The sequence below is a fragment of the Mercurialis annua genome, linkage group LG4 (genome assembly GCF_937616625.2).
Source record: "Mercurialis annua linkage group LG4, ddMerAnnu1.2, whole genome shotgun sequence".
Lineage (NCBI taxonomy): Eukaryota > Viridiplantae > Streptophyta > Magnoliopsida > Malpighiales > Euphorbiaceae > Mercurialis > Mercurialis annua.
Window position 1 is genome coordinate 30,975,358 of NC_065573.1, and position 22,896 is coordinate 30,998,253.

The 22,896-nt window shown below is 28.1% G+C and overlaps 1 long non-coding RNA gene across 1 annotated transcript; it reads left to right on the forward strand.

Moving 5' to 3' along the window:
- The first annotated feature begins 20,017 nt into the window (after window positions 1–20,017).
- LOC126676527 (uncharacterized) lies at window positions 20,018–22,156 on the forward strand. The gene is made up of 2 exons (XR_007640324.1): window positions 20,018–20,976; window positions 21,887–22,156. It is a non-coding gene; the product is annotated as an uncharacterized LOC126676527 (long non-coding RNA).
- The last annotated feature ends 740 nt before the right edge of the window (window positions 22,157–22,896 follow it).

Below are 22,896 nucleotides of genomic sequence, written 5' to 3' on the forward strand. Positions count from 1 at the left end.
GGAAGAAGTTTGGTAGTTTTAATAACTCGGCTGACTCACTAATATGGATTTTAACTCGGATTTATTTAAATTATTTTATGTCCCATTTTAAATGTGATTATATGATTTGTACCTTATAACTTGGGTTATATCTGGAATGCATTTAATATAAGTGTTTATTAAATGTGACTTGGTTTTGTGTTGTGCTGGTCCTATGTGGTGTCTAGTACTCTTTAGAGTTAGGGTTTGATTTTAATTATGATTTTAATATTTTATTTAGACCCGTCGACTGTTCGTACTTCAGAGGCGAACTAGAGTTAGATTGCTTGTCAGGATCACGTGGATTTAGCAAGCAGTGAGTTTATATCTCTATTTACCTCTTTATTAAGCAACTATTATATTTTGTATATATGTATATGTATAAACAGCTTTTGAACTGTTTTCGGCATTGTGGATTTGATTTGGAACGTGCTACTCGATGGGCATCATCGGGATTGCGTGCGCACCGGTAATGATTATGGTATTGAGGTAGGTTTGAGATACGTCTCACCTTAGTGAGGGCACCGGTGGAAGATACGTCTCCTGGGCTCACTATTTATTAAGTGATAGTTGGGGATCGGTTATTGAGATACGTCTCACCGACACGACAATGGATTTAGAATTGTGGTTTAGAGTTTCATTGATAATCCATAATGAAAATGTTTTATTAAACGTTTTAAAGGTTTTTAACTTAATAAATGTAAATGGTTATATAAACTCTACTCAGTAAATCTGACCCCGTTGTTTTCCCAAATTTTCCAGGTTTATGATTTGAGCTTTGGTCGATCTCCGTTTCTTCATTCTCGGAGGTTCCTTATTTTATTTTTCAGAATAAAAGAGTCAAACTGTTTTAAACTCTTAGACCGCAGTAGTAGTATTTGATTATTTATGATTAGTCTTTTATTATATTTTAGACTGCTGATTGTTGGTGATTACTTTATCGCTTTTGGCATGATTACAATAATTATGGTATTTGTATTATATTGCCATACTGTTGGAGTTATAATTTCAGATAAGTATACTTTGAATATATGTTGCTTATTGTACTGCTGGACTAGGCTGAAGTCTTGGTTGCCCCCGAGCATGTGGTTTTCTGCAGGTACATTGTTTTAAATGATATAAATTGGTTATCCGCAAGGCTAGCTATGGGTTTGGTACAACCATACCCATACCCTAGCGCCGGTCACGATTCATGAAAATGGGTCGTGACAATATTTTTGTAATTATCTCATTTCGAGGTGAGAAAAACCAAACCAAATTTAAAATTGACTAGTATTGCTTTACGTGCTATGCACGTGGCTTGTAATGTGATAAGACAATAATAATATAATTTCTAGTAATTAGTGATTAAAAAAAGTATTTGATAATCACCATATAATATTATTTTTAATTTACTTTTAAGATAAAAATATTTTATTTGAAAAAATAAAATAATATTAATTTATTATTAGTTTTATCATATTATAACGAATATCTTTAAATTTATTTATTAAACATTTATCATAATTAATTTTTACTTGAATTTGAATTATATGTTGCACTATTGCATTCTTTTATGTCTTCTTTGTTATTATTTTACAATTCTTAACATTAAATTTAAAAAGAAAAAAAACTCTACTAAGCAGAATATATATAATAATTGAAAAATTAGGCAATTGAATTGACCTTAAAATCATCTCTTTATAATTTAGATCTTGTGGTTATAAATTATTATTTTAACTAATTTTATACATTCAAAACAAATATATCAATAAAGTAATTATTTATTTTCGTCAAATTATTATTTTTTGATACAATTGTCTTTAAAACTCCTTTCCCCTTAATCCATGTTATTTACTCTACTATAATTAACCTAAAAGTCAAAGTATTGTTTTGTTGAATAAAAATGCAGAAAACATTATGAATGGCTAAAACTCTTTTCAATTAGTTTTTAAATTGTCAGGATTTCCTTTGGTCTTTAAATATTTAGGGTAGCGATTTTTGCACTCCACAAATTAATTTCTACATTCCAAAATTTCTTAACCCGTCCATAATGCCCATGAAGCTTCATATTCACTATTTTTTCCGGTAGATGTATACTAAATATTTTCCACCCTCATATTTTTTCTCCCTCTCTTCTGCTCCATTTCTTTCTATTTCAATTTTTATCATCATCTTTCTACTCCACTTCTTTTAATATATCATAATATCTTTATTAGTATCTTATGTTAATCAGAATTATTACGGAAAATTCTCATTTTTTTCTACAAAATTTGGAGAAAGTAAAATTTAAGTACTAATACTAAAATATTTTTTTTATCATAATTGTTGAAGTTAATTGTCCATTCTTTAAATAATTGAGTTTGTTTGGCTATTCGGTGAGTTTAATTAAAAGATATTTAAAGATATCTCTACAATTTTATTTCTGCAAAAAATAAGTTCTATAACAAAAAATAAACGCCTAATTAATGCGAATAAACTTCATTTTTTAAATTTTTTAAAACTCTTATAATACAAAAAAGGAACAATTGTAACTTATTTTACCAAAAGTAAGTCTCCCTATTTGATTTATTTAAATCATGTCTTTCAAAATGAAGTCAATTAATTTTAATATTATTCATATAATTATTTTATTATAATTTATATCACTCATTCAATAATGAAATTTATTAATATGATATTAATAACATATTGATAATAACGAATAAAACAAAAATGTTGAAATAAAATTTATATATGAATTTTAGTTTTAAAATAAATTTTACACTGATTCATAAAAAATATGAACATATAAAATAAATTATAATTATTGTTGGACCGAATATTTTATTTTGAAAATAAAGCTAGTCAAAATTAATTCAACATATTTAAGATAATACTAATAAAAAAAATTTAGATAAAAAATTTATTTGATTATAAATAAAATAAAAGGATGTAGATGTATATATATTAAAACTATTGGCATTTAGTGTAAATATTTTAAAATATAATCGACATCTATTTTATGAAGAGATTTACTTTTTTATATATATATGTTCTAAAATTGAAAGTAATTAAGTACAAGAGGTATTTACCCAAAATAAATTAAGTACAAGAGGTAAAATTTATATTTTGTCAAATTGTACCAAATCAATTGCAATGAATATATCGGGAGAGTACATCAAATGGAGAGAAAAGAAATAAGAATTTAAGGATATTATGGTCTATCTTAAGAAATTATGGAGTGCAGGCATCAACTATGGAATGCGAAAATCGGTTTCCAATATTTATCCAAATCAATTTCCTATTATAGTCTAACTCTAATACTTAAATAGGTAAGTGTTTAGTTTTTGTTCTTTCCTTAAAAAGTCTCAGCAAATATTTTAGGAAGAGAGATTTGTATTAGCCAATATATCAAATAATTCTGTTTTAATTAGGACTCTACTTATAATATATTTTTAATAATTAATTAAATAATCAATTAACTGATGACCATAATGCCTTTATTTAGTAATAGGTTAAAAAGGACTATTCCGTAAATTTGCATGTCCCCCCCCTCTGTTCGGTTTTATTGGTTCATAACGCAGCGGAATTTCAAAAAAAAATTATCTAAAAACCCAAACCAAGATCCATGTAATTCGAATTAAGCAGAACAATTACTTACTTGTATGTCGAATTCAACAGCAATGTAGGAAGGAAGGAGGTGGTTCACTTTGGTGATACCTGGCCTCGGATGAGAGACGCCTCCAAAAGAACGCGTCCTCTACGAGAATCCACACGAACAGACCTTAGCCAAAACGAGTGCTTGTGTGCTAGCACTATTGCTTCACAAGCAATTTCGAATTTTAGTGATTTAGTGAATAATAAATTTCGTGATTCTCAAACCAACTGCTTAATGAGTATTTATAGTGATAAATAACACTAGGGTTTGAGACAAATTCAAATTTCAATCTCATTGCAATTCTACAAGTTTATGTTTATCAAAAACTCCTTTTTGATAATTATCCATATATATTAATTACTATATTTATTATCTTCCAAAAATAATAAATTAAAGAAAACACTTATCCTTAAATTTCGAATTAATATATATATATTACGAATTATATATATATATATATATATATATATATATATATATATATATATATATATATATAATTAATCACTTAATCACATTGGGCTTGTACAACCCATAACTGTTTTGGGCCTGTTCTTAGTGTGCGACCTTGTAGGTTCATATAACGTTGGCAGTAGGCTCGAAATTCCTATTTCAGCCCACAAGTCATAAGTGGCCTCTAGCAAGACATTATGACTATCCAAATTATATGAATATCGATAATCCGATTTAACCATTTACAATAATATTTTAATCCCTTTGTCTCTCGATATCCAGATTGAATATAAGGCATAGTTATGTCATCCTTATAACATTCAATCATTAGTTTCTTGACTCTAAGTAGACTGAAAATGATAACTTCTTATCAATTAGCATGGCCATGCATTTTCTTCAGTCTATCTTCTTCAAGGGGCCCATAGATATCTTACTCAAATAAATGAGGGACAAATTCCTTCTCAGTCACTCACATTTCTCACATAGTTACTTTCATATCCAATGACAATCTATTCCATTATCCTGTTAAAGATAATGTAAGACTGTATCAAAATATGAAATAGCTATGTAGAAATCCATGATGATTTTAAGGTCAAAGGATTATACTAATAGAACTGTAATGAGAATTACTTATGACAGTGATCTATGTAGTATTCTCACAGTGGGTCATCCAGTGCCTTATTTCTCAAATAGCACCTATGATTTGACTTAATATCTCATATACATGATTAGTAAAACATAATCATCAGTCAACATCATACTAGTCTCAATGTTCTATTAAGATTAGGGATAGATGGTATTTAATTCTTTTATTAAACCTAAGGGTTCTACTATCAAGTCACATACTCGATGATCTTAGAAAGAATTAACCATTCAAGTATTTTAATCATTAATATAAAATGATAAAAACTGCCAATCAATAAATAATAAAATGATAAAGTCAAAACATGGTCAAACATGATTGACCTAGTGCATATCACTAACACCCTCTCCGTGCTTTTATATATAGTACTAGCGTTACGCCACGTGCTACGCGCGTGAGCGACATTTACATGATCCGTTATATATTTAATAATAAATAAAATAATTTAGCTATTAACAAATTTTTATTTGCATGGATAGCTTGTAAGTGATAATTATATGACCCGTTACTTGATTTAAATATTTATTAAATAATTAAATATAGTATTTTAGCTATAAATACATATTCTATTTTTTAATATTTAAATTGAAATTATAGCACATAAGTGATATTTGCATGCACATATATATACATGATAAGTTATATTTAACAACTTATTTTTTATTTTATATTAAATTATATAATTTGCTTTACTCACATCTTAAATTGTTTGATTTAAAATTTAAATTATATTTATATCTAAATAATATATACTGCAAAGCTATTATCAATAAGTTTTGCAGTTTATTATGAAATTTGTAAATTATAATCACTAACAATCGCTTTAATATTTAAGTATTCGTAGAGATAAGATTTATATTGATTAATTAATTGTTTTTAATTATAATTATGGCTGCCAAATAGAGTCATTATCTTTCCGGAGTCGAGTTGCTCAGTTGGATTATGAGTAAAGTAATTAAAATTGGTGAAGGCTTGTCAGACATATATTAAAATAATACCATCTATTTATATTAATTCTATTTTTTTTGGATAGATTATGGCTTGCACTTGCTACACAACACTCAACCTTAATGTTTTATGTTTTTTTTTTGAAAGGAAAAATTGTACTTTATTAATCAAATAGGATCATTAATAAATGTATTCATCGGAAAAGGAATTTCACCGTCAATTATGTTTCTATTTTGTTAATTTTGCGGTAATATTATGTATAATCATAAGTAATAGAGACGTAGATGCCAATTTAGCATGAAATTACATATACATGGCTCAATTAATAGAAGCTTAATTAATAAGAATTGATAATATTTAAATTAATGTTTGGTAGTAATAAAAAATAATATTTGCGTAATTAATAGTGTTTGAGGTTTAACTATATACTAATAGTACTACATAATCAATAGCATTTCAAGTTTAACTAAATGATAAGCCTTTTAAATACTATATTATTTAAATTATTTATTAGCTTTTTAAAAAAAAAAACTATCAATTATACTCCTAATGAAGTCTATTACCGTGATTTTGTCTGTAGTTTTTCGCCACGTGCTACGCATGTGAGCGATATTTCACATGACCTGTTATATATAAAATTATTAATTATAAGATATTTGTAAATTTGTTAATTTAATAATAATAATTTCTGTTATTTAACTTAAATATAAATTAAATTCTTAAGTATAATAATTTTATTATAATAAATAATAATTAAATTACAAATGTAATATTTTACTATTTATTGATTTTTGTAATTGATTTTTATTTGAATTGATTTTATTAATTAATGGCAAAATTAAAAACAATTTAGCTCTCATGCAAAACAGTTGGAACATTCATCACTATATAGATCATCTATTATCTATATCTATATATTATATAATTGAGAGGACCAACGGAGCCCTCTTATTTATTCTCATCAAATAGAGCATTCTCATTAGTTCCCATATTTTTTAAACTACTCATTTTAATTTTAATTTTTCAGTTATTTTTTATGTTATGGAGTATTTATCTAAAACACCTAATCCTCATTAGTTCCCATATTTTTTAAACTACTCATTTTAATTTTAAGTTTTCAGTTATTTTTTATGTTATGGAGTATTTATCTAAAACACCTAATCCTATAACCATGCAAACCTCTCTCATAATTACCCTATTTTCATTTTCTAATAGTTGCTCTATTTTCTTTTTATAATAATTACGTTATAAACATAGATTCAATAGAATTATAGTAAACCATGACTCCCTCATAATTACTTAATGGGTAAATGGTAATCAATTATTTTAACCGTTACTTCAAAAGGGGAAATGCCTATGTTATAACTATAAGAACATGGATATTAATTAACACATTTCCAATATTTCAAATTTAAAATATCTAAATGTCATATATAAATATAAAAAAATCAATTAAAAGGGAGTAAAAAAATATTGTCAGTAAATGATACTTTTATTACTGATAGACCACTAAAAAAAATACCTAAATATACATAAAGAAAATCTAATCTAAAAATTTAAATTTCAAATTTTTCATTTTTCATTTTTTTAATAAATAAAATGATTTGTATAAATTATTCAAATAAAAAGTTTCTACCAATTGGGTCCTAATCAATTTTTATAAACTACTTTAATTTTATTTAATTTTTAAAACTACTCATTTTAATTTTAATTTTTCAGTTATTTTTTATGTTATGGAGTATTTATCTAAAACACCTAATCCTATAACCATGCAAACTCTCTCATAATACCCTATTTTCATTTTCTAATAGTTGCTCTATTTTCTTTTTATAATAATTACGTTATAAACATAGATTCAATAGAATTATAGTAAACCATGACTCCCTCATAATTACTTAATGGGTAAATGGTAATCAATTATTTTAACCGTTACTTCAAAAGGGAAAATGCCTATGTTATAACTATAAGAACATGGATATTAATTACACCCTCCGTTCTTTTTTAGTTGTCCATTTAGCCAATTTTATTTGTTTACAAATAATTGTCCATTTAGTAATTCCATGTGATATTAGCTACTTATCTTCCAAGTTTACCCATCCCTAATAAATGACCCTATGTTTTAATTTAAAAGGCATTTATTAACTAATAGGGCTATATTAGTATTTTTTTTTATAAATTAAGACAAAAAAGCACTATTTTGGTATGTGCAATATTGGCTAAATGGACAACTAAAAAAGAACGGAGATAGTAACACATTTCCAATATTTCAAATTTAAAATATCTAAATGTCATATATAAATATAAAAAAATCAATTAAAAGGGAGTAAAAAAATATTGTCAGTAAATGATACTTTTATTACTGATAGACCACTAAAAAAAATACCTAAATATACATAAAGAAAATCTAATCTAAAAATTTAAATTTCAGATTTTTCATTTTTCATTTTTTTAATAAATAAAATGATTTGTATAAATTATTCAAATAAAAAGTTTCTACCAATTGGGTCCTAAGAGCATCTCCAATGGGATGCTACTTTTTATGCTAAATTTAGCATGCAAAAGTGGTAAAATGCTATAAATAGCATAGCATTTCAAATTTTACTACAATGCACAAAGTTAAAAAAAAATGTTATAATTATTTATTAAAATAATTATCTCTCAATTTTATTAATTACTAATTATTTAATAATTTTTTTAATTAAATATTTTATACTAAAATTTATGTAATATTTTTTTTAATTTAATAATGAGATTTTCAAAAGATATAATTAAAAGAATCGATGAATTATATAATAATAAATTATTTAATTTTTTATTATATTGATGTATGGTCTACTATTAAAAAATCAAATTGATTTTGTAAAATTAAATAGAAGCACAAAATTTAAAATGAAAAAAGCTAAAAAAATGAAAAAAGTAGGTTAAAATAATAAATGCAAAAAATGACCGTGGTAAATTTGTAATTAATAGTGAATTGCTATTGGTTGTTGAATTTTAGCATATGCTATAGTCTGTGCTAAATTTAGCACGTGATATAGCATATGCTAAATTTAGCACAAATTATAGCACTGCATTGGAGATACAATTTAAAATTAAATGCTAAATTATGACATTAACACTTCATTTTAGCATTGCATTGGAGATGCTCTAATCAATTTTTATAAACTACTTTAATTTTATTTAATTTTTAAAATTCAATACTAATAGATAATTACATTAGTTCCCATTTTTTTATAAAATACTTAGTTTAATTAGATTTTATCATAATTTTTAATAACATCCTAATCTAAATAAACTACCTAATTTATCAATTTAAATAGTCCTCTTTTTCTGTTATAATTAGCATTATAACATTCCTTCTTCTTTTCCGTTGTAATTTGTAGCATTTAGCAGTTAGGATTTTACTTTTGTTCATTAAGTTTGTTTTTGTACTGTTTTATTATCATGGAAATTGTTTTCTTTCAGTTAGGTTTAATTTCTAGCATTGTGATCTGTTCCTTTTTTTTAATTCTCATATATTTTACTCATTATATTTTGATTATTGTAATTTAAATTTGGTTATTTCTATCATCAGGTGGCAACACATTTTTTTTCCAGAAGCTGGCGACACATTATACTACAAAAAAAATAAAAGTTGTTTACAACTTAGATTTAAAGGTATTGTATACCTTTTTTATATTTGTTTTACTTTTTTATGCTGAAATTTTAAAGAGAAGCTCAAAATTAATTTTTACCTTCTCATGATCACTCATTCAAATGAATAAGGAATACCTACAAACTGAAATAAATTTATCTCCAATTGAAACATTATAACTCTATTAATAATAACTGAAAAATAATTTAATATCACTAAAGAATGATCTTTTTCTTTCTTTCACACCCTTAGAGGCAATATAAAGCAACAAAAAAATTATGTCCCGAATATGGGTCAAAGGTTTTGGCTAATTCGATTTGTTTGATAAAATATTTTGATTCGATTAAGTGGTTAATTTTTTTTTTAAAAATAATTTATCAAATTATTATATATCAATTTTAAATATATTTATTTTTATTTATTAGTATTTTAGTCCTCGCCTAATAGTTTTTATTTTTCAGGATTAAAATTTTGATTATGAGTCATTCATTTTGTCTTGAATGTTTCTAATGAATATAAATTTTTAGATTCCAATATTTATTATTGTTTAATTTCTTTTCCATTAATTAATTTATATTTTATAGTTAAATTTATGTATATTTATTTATTTACAAAAATCATATCATAATAATACTTTTTTAAAAATTACAAAATAAAGTAAATTTATTTATTATAAAACAAAACCAAGGAAGTGTTCGTAAAATAAAAACTTTAGTAACTTTGAAAAAACTTAAGTGTTAAATTGATATTTCAAACAATCTTCAACTCTACAAAACATTTTGCATAAAATATAATTAATGCATGGACCGCATGACATGATTAGCAATTTATTTGATTAAAAAAAAAGTAAATACCTTTTATAATAGAAAAATCTCAATTTATTACTCAATAATTTTAATTTTAATATTTTATAATAATTTCATGAGTTCCCACTTCTTTTAAACTACCTATTTAACTATTTTAAAATCACTTATTTAAACTATATTTATTTTAATGAGTGTTTTAATCTATATTAACTTTTAATTTCTACTCATTGTAGTGTTTTAATGTAGATTAACTTTTAATCTCTACACATCATAGTGTTCAAATATAAATTAACTTTTAATCTACACAACATTTATTATTGAACATTAACTTTTAAAAATAAAATGAATTTAAAATTTTGAAAAACTCACATTTCAGATATTTATTTTATTTTTATTATTTTATTATTATAGTTTCTTTGATTTTTATCTAATATAAAAATTATAACTAAAAAGTATTAATATGACAAATAATCAATACTTTAAATAACTTATTACTAATATTAAAATATACTTTTATTTTATTACTTTGTATTCATATTTTTATAAGTGTTTCTTAATACATTTATTATTTAAATAAATAAAAACTTGATTCCGTGTAATTTAATTTCGCGCAAGTGCGCGGGTTTACGACTAGTAGTTTATAATTTTAAAGTTCGTAACAATTTTCATACCAATTAATACTACTTAAAATCAAAAGATTCAATAAATTATAAAAGTAGTGCACAATTTAACGGTCAAACAATTGAGAGAATAAATAGGCTAATCTTATAAGATAGGCAAAGAGAATACAAAATAATAGACCGACATCCATCCTAATTCAGCACTTCCAGAGAGAATTTTCATCGTTTTTAGATTAGTTTCAACAAATAATTTTTTTTTCTAAAATTAAACTATTTATACTTTTAATTACTTAGGGTACTTCTATTTAAATTACAATTATATTTAAACTAAAACATCTATTAAAACCAAACACTTATTATTATTTAATATTTAATTATATATTATCTAAACATAAATATCCTAAAACTGAAAAATTTATCAGATTACATATTTACTAAATCAATTATTAAATTAGATTTTTTATTTATAATAATAATTAGATGTGGTATGCCAATTTATGGACTCTATCAATTGCTAAAAGTCTAAAACATTTTCCGTGGCTTTGAATATGTATCTAATTAAAATTGGACTTTGAGTAAAAGTAAAACTATGTAACTAATTTATAGTATAAATTTTTTCGGCAATTAATGTAATTTGCTCTTAACTCTTATAGATTTATACTCTTAGTTACTTTTAATTGTACCCTTAATAAACCCTATTATCGTAATTTTGCCTGTCCCTCCCCTTCCCACATATAAGATAGTGATAGATAGATTGATAATAATTTGAGAGTTTTACAGCTTAATAAACAAACTCCGCGTACTTTAAGTATTGCTATTAAAATTTGAGAGTTTTACAGGTTAATTAACAAATTATAATAATTAACCCAATAATATCCTTATATTGTCGATCATTTTCTACTGATTTCGTTTCTATTCCTATTTTCATTAAACTGTCTTTTTTTTCCTTATAAAATATCTGTGGACATTTAGTTTTATTTCAGTTTTTTATTATTGTTATTATTTTTTGTAAACAATCACTTTACCCTCTCAACTTAACACAAAGTATCAAAAAAATTCAAAACTCAAAAACAGAATCAAAAATACCTTGAAATTCTCCAAATCGGTCAAAACCCGACTATGCTGATGTGGCACTTTAATTGAAGAGTGAGACTCTAAATTTTAAATAATCAACTCTAATTTAATCTAGTTAACTTTAATTAACTTAATCTAATTAGACATTTAACCCTAATTAATCTAATGTAATTGAACATTTAATCTAAATTTTAAAAACAATAAATTTATCGGATTTATTTTACACCACCACCACCATTGTTCCTCTTCCTATACCTCCACCAACTACCATCCAAAATCCATCAACCACTGCCCAATCCCATCATCGTCCGCCCAAAACACCAACATCGATTTATCTCCGTTGAGAGACGAACTCATATGGGTTCGAGAGATGAACCAATCTGAGTTCATCTTCAACGGAGACAAAGAGCTTCGTCTCAGATAGAGACAATGAACTCGTCTCTGTAAGAGACGATGATGAGCAGCTGCCCGTGTAGAATTCTGGCAGCTGCTCATTAGATTAAAAAATAATTTTTTTTATAAAAAATATAAAAAAGTCCTTCATATTTTTAATTAATATTAATATGATATGTAAAGTTTTAAAATTAAAAAAAATAAATTCTTTTTTTTAATTATTATAAATTAGTTTACAATTTTTTTTTTTAAAAAGACCATTGTAAAATTTTGTACTATTAAAACCACTTTGAGTAAAAAAAAATTAATATCAAAATCGGAGAGTGTATTTCACTCTCTTGGGTGAGAGTGAGGAGGAGAATTTTTAACTAGAGTTTGCCAATTTCAAAATATAAGTGATCATGTTTTAGAATTTTAACGTTTTTATTTTATTTTATGCCAAGTTGAGGAGGTAAAGTAATCCTTTATTCATCTTATTTTTCTTTCTAATCTAGTCTTTTTTCTAGTATTTTGCAACTTACATGCTATCTCACCGTGGTCAAATTTCTACATTTTCCTTTTTAGAAAATTTCTACTTAATTATAAGAGTAATCTATATTATCGTATGTAAATTTTTTAGTTCGGTCTAGTTTGATTTAAAAAAAAGGTTAAATTTTTTTGGTTCAATTCGTTTCAGTTCAGTTTGACTTGAAATTATAATAAAATAATTTTCAGTTTATTTAGGTTCTTTTTTAAAAAAATGAAATTTTTTAGTTCGGTTTAATTTTATTTTTGAATATTATTTAGAATATAAATTTTATTTAGTAGCCTAAAAAGAAAATACTCTTAAATTTAAAATTGGTTGTCTCACCTAATTTTATACATTGGATAATTTAAAAGCAATTAACCCAGAATATTTTTGAACAAAATGGATTGAATAAAAAAGAAGAATTTGCACAAAATACCATGTTTTTAAATTTATCTGTTTTAAATACTTTAATTGTGAAAATTTATATTTTTACTCCTATTTTATAATGTTTATATCTATACTCCAATTAAAATTTTAACTTATTAGCATCTTTACTCCACTCATGCAAGATCTATATACACACTTATTTTTTTCTCTCTTTTTTCTTTCCTTTTCTTCTTCTCTTTTTCTGGAATTTTTTTAATGTATTTTTTCCATTTTAATGAATATTTTTAACAAATTCTATCTAAAAATACAAAATAAAGAAGAATTTATTATGAAAAGCTCGACCCAATTCGTCTCAAAAAATTGAAATAACAGTTTTCCACCATCGCATTACTGATCTTCTTTTTCAGAATCTTTTTCTTCTCCTCCTTTTTTATGTTGTTTTAAATTATTGTACTATCATTTTTGGTATTTTTTAAATTTAAAAAAAAAACCATCATTTTTTCATTATGATGTTTTGACCTGGTTTTTAAACATTTTTTAAATTAATTTTAGAAACCGTTTGAAACTGTTTTTTATACTGTTTGAAACCTGTGTGAACGGTTTGAAACTGTTATTTTTTAGACTGTTTGAAAATATTTTTTAGAAACTGTTGTAGACTATTTGAAATTTTTGTAAACGGTTTGAAACTGTTTTATTGAACTATTATTTTTTAGACTATCTGAAAGAGTTTTAGAAACTATTTTATACTGTTTGAAGTTTTTGTAAACCGTTTGAAACTTCTTTTTTTTAACCATTTTAAAATGTTTGAAAATGAGATCTTTGAGACTATTTGAAAGTGTTTTTAGGAATCATTTGAAACTGTTTGAAATCTTTGTAAACTGTTTGAAACTGTTTTTTAACCATTTTAAACTGTTTGACATCTTCTGTATACAGTTTAAAACTGTTTGTTTGAAACCGTTTGAAACTGTTATTTTTAAGAACTGTTTGAAACTATTTTTTGAAATTTTTATAAACTGTTTGAAACTTTTACAAAATATTTGAAACCTTTTTTAGATAAAGGTTGTAAATTGTGATTTTGAAAATTGTTTGAAAGTGTTTGAAATTTTTGTAAATAATTTAAAACTTTTGAAATCTTTGTAAAGTGTTTGAAATTATTGCATACACGTTTTTTTTAAAACAGTTGCAAAATTATGTATACGAAACCCTTTTTGAAACTATTTGAAACCGTTTTTAATAGAAAAAATTAATTAGAGAAAATAAATTAATAGTTTACAGTGTTCTTTCGTTTTGAAAAAAGTTATGATCGTTGGGTTTGAACTCAAAGCAAAATTTGAAGCGATTTAATTACGAATTAAAAATTCGAGCGGATCGGAAATTAGATTTGAAACTAATACATAAATTTTAAAAAATAATAATAGAGTCGCAGGAATCAATTTATTGAAATAAAGAAGAAGAAGAAGAGGGATGTTACTCTGTATAAAATCTAGCCAAATAACCAGAAAATACCAAATCTTTAAAGAAAGTTACACAAAAGTTCAAAACTTCAATTTTATCCAATTTGTCCTAAAACGCATAGTTTCATTTCGATTTTATCAAACTCTCAATTTTCAATTGATCTTTCATATGTGGCGCTGACGAGGCATGCCACACGTATGCCACCTTGGCGAATGCAAGGTAAAAGTTCAAATACATTCTTAGATTTAAAAAAAAATAACATTTACACCCTAAAATTTTAAATCTTTTGAATTTAACTTTTAAAATATTTACCAATTTTATGTTTATGATATTTTTTAAACATTTTCACTCTCTTTTTCATTTATTTTATCTAGTAAATAAATAAAATATATAAATTAAAACTAATTATATAACCATCCTGTCCCCGTCGCATACACATTGTTTTCTGACAATTTTTTTTAAAAAAATATTTTTATTTAAAAGAATTTTTTTTTTCGAGGAGGCTCCTCCTCGTGGAGGAGCTGCATCTCCTCAGGCAAGGAGTTGGTGCTCCTCAAACGAGGATCGACATCTCCTCAGGCAAGGAACTACTGCTCCTCACTGGAGGAGCAGATCTGCTCCTCGTTTTTGGAGCAGCTGCTCCTCCTCGTCAAAGGAGGAGGAGCCGCACCTCCGCTTTCTTAAAAAAATTACAAAATTTTAAAAATATTACCGCATAAAATTTTAATTTTTTAGATTAGTTCGTTTAATTTAATCGAGTTTTGAATACGGAAAATGGGGAAGGCCGTCGAAAAATAGTGGGACGGTCGGTAAATGGGGGAGCCGGCGGAAAAATGCTGTTAGAGGTGTAACAGTCGGAAAAGACAAGCGAAATTTAATTATTTAAAAAATTAAAAATCAATTTTTATTTTAAATTTAATTGAAATTATAACATTGATTATTTAGAATATTTTTTAAAATTTGAAAAAAGTGATTTAAAGTTTAAGGGTGTAGAATTTTTTTTAAAATAAAAGTTTAAATGGACTTTGAACCTACTATAAATATGGTGGCACATTATATGGCACGCCACATTAGCGCCCCATAAGCACAAGTATGTGCCATTTGAGGCTTGGACAAAATTGATACGAAATCATGCGTTTCAGGACAAAATTGATACGAAATCATGCGTTTCAGGACAAATTGGATAAAATTGAAAAGTTTAAAATTTTATAAAACTTTCTTTAAAGATTTAGCATTTTTTAGTTATTTGGTCTAAATTTTATAAAATAAATGGAGTATAAAATAAAAGTTATTGAGTACAAAAAATAAATAGATGACACGCTGAAATGCAACAATAAAGCTAGATTTTTTGAGTTAAGAAATACTAATATTTTACTATTTAAATATTTTCTTAATTTTCCCTAAAAAGTTGGGCAAAAATGACCTATATTTTCTTAATTTGGTTGGGTTGAGTGCTTCAATTATTTGCAACCTCTAAATATAAAACTAATTCGATACAATTATTTTCTTATTTATACTATCTATCTATCTATAACTATCTTATATGTAGGAAGGGGGAGGGGAGAAAGGTAAAATTACGCTAATAGGTTTCATTAAGGTATAATTTATATAAAAAAATTAAAATTGTTAGGAGCCTAATTTAAATAAGCTAATATAAATAAAAATATAATAGATTACTTAAGAGTTTAACTCTAACTCATATTAAGATATTAAATAAGTAGGAGTTTAATTTCAATAAGTAAATATGAATAAAGATATTATAAATTAATTAAGAGTTTAGCTTTTATAAAAACTAAAAAGTTAATGCAAATCTAATTATTTATTTTATTTAACTATTAATTACGCGAACAGAAAAACTAACTAATGACAAGTAATGGTTAATTGATCGGCCAAATAAATAACTGTAATTAATGGCTTGTTAATGAAGTTGTAGTATAAGAAAGAATAAGACACATATACGTAGGTGAAATAAAAAGAGAAGTGCATATGGTAAAAGTCTTTTTTATTCAAAATTGTAAAATATAGTGGATTCTATTGATATCGTGTAATTTGTTGTTAATGAATCACTCTCTGTTATATCATGCTATAAATTATGCGAAAATTTGGTTGCTAATAATTTCATAGTACATTTAATTTAGTTTTTGATTGGCAAGTTTGTCTAGAAAAAGAGCTATTTCACACTTTCAACTTGCCAATACATTTACGGTTTTATTTTTTTAAGTGATATGATTGTCTTTTTTTTTAATTTTTATTTATTAATGGGACAAGCATATTTATATAACATTTATTTTTATAATTTATCATAACAATATTATACCGATAAATATATATATAAATTTAAATTAGTAAAAAAATCAATTACACCCAAATTAATTAGAGTGGACAAATATGTTAAAAATATAAATATAAAAACTTAATTTAATATATACATTAATTCATATAAATATTACGTAAATTTATTATTTTAATATAGCAATTACTTTTTTTTTTGGCAAAATATAGCAATTACTTAAAAACTAAAATATTGTGAATATAATAGATTATTATTATTATTATTATTATTATTATTATTATTATTATTATTATATATAACGGGTCATACTATTATCACAAACGTGGTATAATTTCAATTTAAATAGAAATAATTTATGATAATTTATTTAAAAATAAAATATTATATTTAATATTTTAATAAATAGTTAATTTAAGTAAATGGTCATATAAAAATCTTTCATGTGCGTAGCACGTGGCTAAACGCTAGAATAATTTAAAAAATAATTTACATTAAATAATAAATATAATAAAAATTGTTACTTTTAATAAGAATAATAACTGCACATTAATAAGAGTACTGATGGATACCGAATCCTATTGTAAGTATAATGGAGCCGAGTTGCAGGAGATCCACTCTCAGGTAATACCGGACTCCCCCTGAAGATCCGAAGATATGAAGGAGACGCCGAATCTCTTAAGATTCGGTGACATGCTAATAAAGACCGAATCCCATATGATCCGCCGAAAGCGCGTCAGGTCCGGGATTCGGGTAATCGACTAAGTATGGAAATATTGTCCTATTCGGACACAAACACTACATATGGAAGGATAAGCTCTACTTTAGGAAGATAAGACTATTTAGGAAGACGTTCCTAAATAGGACTCTTATCAGATTAAGGTAGATCACGACAAATCAGGAGAATCTCTACAATATTGCCGAATCCCTATAAAGTAGGATTCACCTGCCTAATACAACTCTACTAGGTATATTCGACTACTATAAAAGGAGCACGAGGTATGCCTAGAATCACAATTACATTCATATACTCAAAACGCTGCTCAAAGCTCTAAACTGACTTTAGCATCGAAGAGTTAATCGGACAACCACCGTCTGGTTAGCTTCTACCCTGTTTTGCAGGTCTTACTCACCGGTTCAGAAGGCAGACTCTATCAATTGGCGCCGTCTGTGGGAAAGGCTTAACTAAACTTCAAAAGAAGGAGCTTTTCTGAACTCAAAAACAAATCTCATTGAAGAAGATGACTTCTGAAAGAGTAAACCTGAAGAATCAAACGTCACAGAGAAAACGAAAAGCAACAGAACTCTCAACTCCTCCTCCTGTAACTTTTGACGGGGAAGACTTCGGGAGAATAGCTGAAGAGCATAACGAAGCTCTGGTGGTGGCCATGATCATCGAACACTGGAACGTTGAGAGAATCCTGATCGATGAAGGAAGCGCAATAAACCTAATAACAAAAAAGGCTTACGAAAGCCTAGGAAGAGACCTAGCGGAACTAAAAAGAAATGCCACGCCTGTGGTAGGATTTGGGGGCTTGCCAATTAAGCCCAACGGAACAATTACGCTCGATGTCAAGCTAGGAAGGACAAGGAAAAGCGAGGAATTACCTACACGGTTTAGTGTCGTAGAAATCGACCTGCCATACAACGCGATATTGGGGAGACTTTTCCTCCACGACTCAGCCGCCGTGACGAGCATAAAAGCACTAACCATGAAGATACCGACGAAACAAGGAATTATCACGATACAAGGAAACCGAGCCGAGGCGAAAAAGTGCTACGAACGAGCAATAAAAGAATCAGGCGAAACAATGGCAATAGAAGAAATCCTTAATCACGACATCGAAGAAAAAGAAACAGCACCCGAAGGCGAAACAAAGAAACTCCAACTCGACAAGGAGAAAAGAGGAAACCTCGGCGCAAACATGAACCCAAAGATCGAAAGCGAAATCACGGCCATGCTGAAAAACAACGTCAAAACCTTCGCTGCTAACGCGTCGGAAATAGTCGGAATAGACCCCCAAGTCATTACTCATGATCTAAATGTAGCGGAAGCGGCGAACCCGGTGAAGCAAAAGAAAAGGAAGTTCTCGGAAGAAAAAAAGAAAATAATCGCTGAAGAAGTAGAAAAATTGGAGAAAGCAGGATTCATACGAGAAGTCCACTACCCCGAGTGGGTAGCTAACGTAGTTATCGTAAAGAAAGCCAACGGAAAAAATAGAATGTGCGTAGATTACACCGATCTAAACAAAGCGTGTCCTAAAGATAGCTACCCTCTCCCAGACATCGATCAACTCGTGGACTCTACTGCTGGACATGCGATGTATAGCCTAGCCGACGCAGCTCAAGGCTACCACCAAATTCAGATGAAGGAACAAGACCAGGAAAAAACTTCATTCATCACGGAGGGAGGAACTTACTGCTACACGGCAATGCCTTTCGGTTTGAAAAACGTCGGAGCGACATACCAAAGGCTTATGAATTTCATGTTCCAAGACGAGATAGGAAAACGAGTCCAGGTGTATGTAGACGACCTAATCATCAAGAGCGAGAAGGAAGAAACCCATGCAAAAGATCTTGAAGAAACATTCAACATACTGAATAAGTTCGGAATGAAGCTGAACCCTGACAAATGCACGTTCGGTGTACAAGGCGGGAAATTCCTGGGATTTATGATATCTCAAAGAGGAATAGAGGCGAACCCCGAGAAGATCAAAGCAATTATGGACATGAAGGCACCAAGAAACATAAATGAAGTTCAAAAACTCAACGGGCGAATCACAGCACTCGGTAGATTCATGTCTTGCTCAGCAAAAAGATGCTTGCCTTTCTTCAAAGCCCTCAAAGGAACACAAAAATTTGAATGGAATGAAGACTGCGAGAATGCTTTTGAAGAAATAAAGAAGTTCCTCGTCACCCCTCCATTGCTCAGCAGACCACTGAAAGGGGAGACGCTATATCTATACATCAGCACCACGCACGAGACTATCGGGACAGTTCTGGTGAGGGAAGAAGATAACGAGATGAAGCCAATCTACTACATTAGTCGAGTCCTGAAAGACGCGGAGACACGTTACCCCGAGATCGAAAAAATGGCACTGGCCGTATTAACCACAGCTAAATTTAATCAAGGTAAGGATTAATCAAGGTAAGGATTAATTTCTGGAAATTTAATTAATTCTTGATGGTAAATTGGATAAGTTTTATGGCTTAGGAGTTGGCAATTTCATGAGTTGATGATGTTTGATAGCTTAAAAATTGGTGTTGTTATAAATGAAACATTGGATAGGAAATTGACTAAAGTATTTGGCCATGATAAATGTTAGGTGTATAAGAGTTCAAATGATAATTACATGCTCTGATTAAGAGTCATTGGGGCTGAATTGGAGTTGAATTTGATTGAGTATGTTGAATGAAAACTTGGATGGAAAAATAATGGTAGTATTCGGCCTAGGTATGAAAACCATGTTCAAATGGGTTTGAAAATATTTTAATCATGGATTTCAAGTGTCTATTGGTGTGTATGGGGGTCTGGCTTGTGTTGATATGAAAGCACGATGTCGATTAAGGTTTTAGTCTCGACGCAAACTAGTTTGACGTTTTGCACAAAATTATTGTGCAAAACAGCCTTAGTGCGAGGGTCATATCTTGAGTTGTGTAACTCCAAATTGAGCTCCGTTTGTTGGTAAGAAAACTTTAAGATGTTGTCTATAAGTTTCTAAGTTTAAGGTTTTTCTAATTATGCCTCTAAGATGTTCATTTAGAGCAGAACATTTTGTTGTGCAGTCAGCCCTGCAGTTTAAAACAGCCCCAAGGAAATAATTTATGGGCTAGTTTCCGACACCTTCGAGTGCTAATCTTAGTCCGAGACCTAAATAAAAGTTGTAGGCGACATTCTGAACTTTAAGAATGTAATTTTGTTTAGGGGTCGGACTGTTTTAAGTAAACGATTTCGATAGCCGAAGTTGGCTAGAAATCTAGTTTTGGATAAATTCATTATTGCTAGATTTTCATTAATTCGAGATATTATCGACTTTGCGTAGGCCTAGAGAGGCGACTACCAACGGGAACCGGAACGTATAGAACACGACATCGCTATGCTGTTATTGAAGCGTGTGGATAGCAAGTGTGAGTATACTTTACTCTCGTGTATTATTACGCTATAAGTATATTATTAAATATTTTACTTATAAGTTATAAAAACACATCGCATTTTATAATGATTTATTGTGATTTGAAATTGTATGAACTAAATGGTTATTCTACCGTGAGATACACGGAATAAGAGTATATATGTATATATTAATAGTTTATGTTTGATAATTAAATTGTGAATTCATTTATTATATATTTGAGAATGAATTATATATTTGGTGTTGGATCAAATTGTGTAGTGTTTTGTTGTTGTTTGTTCTATGTTTGAAATATCATATATCGTTTTCTTGCTATTTGTTCTATGCTTGAAAATGATGTGTGATCCGAAGAAACAAGCTACCTATTGGGCGTCAATAGGCCGTGTGATCACCGGTGTTTGTAAGAGTCTAGATGTCTGTACTTAGAATTGTTTGACATGAGCTCCATATATGATTATGAAATGGAATATGTTTGGGTATCGGAAAGGAGGATTATAATTTTGGCAGATACGAGGTAACTCGGTCGAACTATCTCGGGACCCGTATCTGGTGAGTAACTCGGTTGAACTATCTCGGGACTCACACCTTGGGATTAAGCAGTGGCATGATGTAACTCGGTTGAACTATCTCGGGACTATGCCACGTGGTAACGAGTAACTCGGTTGAACTATCTCGGGACCGTACCACTTGGATCAAATTGATTTGATATGAATACGATACATGTTAGGAAAGGTTAGGAGTTTAAGATTAAGGTTTCTATCGGATCAATTCTTTGTTTGAAATATAATGATATTATGTTTGTTTGAATAAATGATTTTCACTTGCGATGTTATTTTGTGATAATACCGTTAGTAAGGTATATCTCACTCAGCTTAAGCTGACCCCGTGGTTTTTAAACATTTCAGGTACTTAGACTTGGAGTGACTAGAAGTCTATCGTTTTGCCGGGAGTCTGTCTTGCCATGTACAGTCCGACTTCCGTGACCGCTGCAGTAGTACATTGTGTGACCAGTCATGACCTAGGACAATATTATAGTTTTGGAAAATGTTTATATCGATGTTAGATTTACGTAGCCAGTGTTTACAAAATAACTATTAATGTTTTCATAATTAAATGCTTCCGTGTTATAACATAATTGCGAAAAATTTATAGTGAATTTCAGGCTTGCTACGGGATTCGGAACTACAATTCCCATTCCCTAGCGCCGGTCGCGGCCCTCGATTTTGGGTCGTGACAAAGGTGGTATCAGAGCAGTTGGTCCAGTTACCACTGCCAGTCTGTGAAAAGTGTCTGTTTGACTTTAAGTACCTAGGAACTACTGCAGCGTATAGAGTTGAGCCTTATTGACTATATGTGTTTGATTGAATTTGCTTAATGTTATAGGCTATCTATTGCTGAGTAGAACGCGTGTGTGAGAGATTGCTTAGGTGTTTAAGTGACAGTGATATGCTTAGATAGTTAGTCAAACTTTAAGTTAGATAGTGCATATCATATATTAAATTATTGGATATTGTGGAAGAGTGGTTTGGACAGTATCGCATGATTAGGAATTCTTCTTATTTAGCATATCTAGGTAAAAAGAGAACTCAGCTATATGTTGTATCAGAAGAGGAGGAAGTGCCTCCTATTTATCAAAATGGATTTCATGTAGATACTGGGAAACGATAAGGAATTCATCAAAACGGGTTCCACACTAACGATAGAGGATCACCTAAGAGCCATGGGAACGAGTACATGTTAGATGGTGATAGATTTTTACAGCTCGGGGTAGGACCATCTCGCCTAAGATGAAAATTAGTAAGAAAAGTGAGGAAGAGCCATTTAAGGAGGATCCAACAGAGGATCCTGATATTGAAGTATTTGGAGGTAGTCACTTTTGGGATAAGGTATTTATGTACCGTGACATGAGAGATGA